Consider the following 1,011-nt stretch of genomic DNA (forward strand, 5'->3'; position numbering starts at 1 on the left):
GGAATCCCCCCCCCCCCCCCGCCCCCGGGGCCCTGGGCAAGTCTCTGAGTTGCATTTTCGATGGTGAAATAGAGGTCAGTGTCTTCTGTAAACCAGATGCAACCTGGGAAAGGATTTTGAACTGCAGGGCGGTACCTCATATACTATGTATGGGGCTAAAAGGCATGCGCTGATTCCTTTGGGGCCTGCCGTTCACAAAGGCTCCCTTAAAGGAGTGACGAGAAATGCGGGGGGCAGGCCGGAGGGCAGCGAGGAAACAAGACTGAGTGGGCAGGCCCGTGGGGGAAGCGTCCTTGACGGAGTGCACACGGGGCAGTGATGACAGGAGGCAGCCCCTCCAGGCAGCTGCCGAGCCTGGACACGTGCAGGAGGCACCAGTGTGCGGGTGTGAGGGAGGCAGGCACAGGGCAGTGAGAGCCGGCTCAGCCTCGCAGCTCAGGGCTGGGCGGAGTCTGACAGAGGCTCCCAGAGGGACCTCCAGGCAGAGGGCGTGCTGTTCGCACACCTGGGGGATGAAAGCAGCCAGGGGACTGAGAGCAAGGGGCTTGGGGAGCCCCTGCCAGGAGATGAGGCAGAGGGGGCGGGTGGAGAGGGCGAAAGACTGAGCCACAGGACATGCATTTTAGTCCATGTGTGCCCGAGTCCATGGAAGTATTTTTAAAACTTTTTAAAGTTAGAGATAATGTATGCTTATTACAGAATGCCTTAAATTAGATAAAAGTGTGTGTGTGTTGGGGGGGGGGGGGGGGGGGGAAAAAACTATTTCTGAGATCCAGACAACTGTTGTCGACCTGAGTGCTGCCTGTTAAGCTCTATGAGTGCTGTTATATTTTCTACCAGCTCTATGTTTTATCAGTTATGACCTTGGTGTGGATGTTATTAGTCCTATCCTTTCCCATTAACATAAACATTTATCAATTTACTAGAGGCCTGTGCACGGATTCATGCACCGGTGGGGTCCCTCCGCCTGGCCTGCACCCTCTCGCAATCTGGGACCCCTCGGGGGATGTC

General features: G+C 55.9%; 1 protein-coding gene across 1 annotated transcript in view; it reads left to right on the forward strand.

The window, feature by feature from the left end:
- The window catches only part of WDFY4 (WDFY family member 4), a gene marked incomplete at its 5' end in the record, with an annotated part of 236,672 nt that overhangs the window by 91,614 nt on the left and 144,047 nt on the right, over positions 1-1,011 (forward strand). The window lies entirely within an intron of this gene.

Source organism: Myotis brandtii, unplaced genomic scaffold, assembly GCF_000412655.1.
Source record: "Myotis brandtii unplaced genomic scaffold, ASM41265v1 scaffold1003, whole genome shotgun sequence".
NCBI lineage: Eukaryota > Metazoa > Chordata > Mammalia > Chiroptera > Vespertilionidae > Myotis > Myotis brandtii.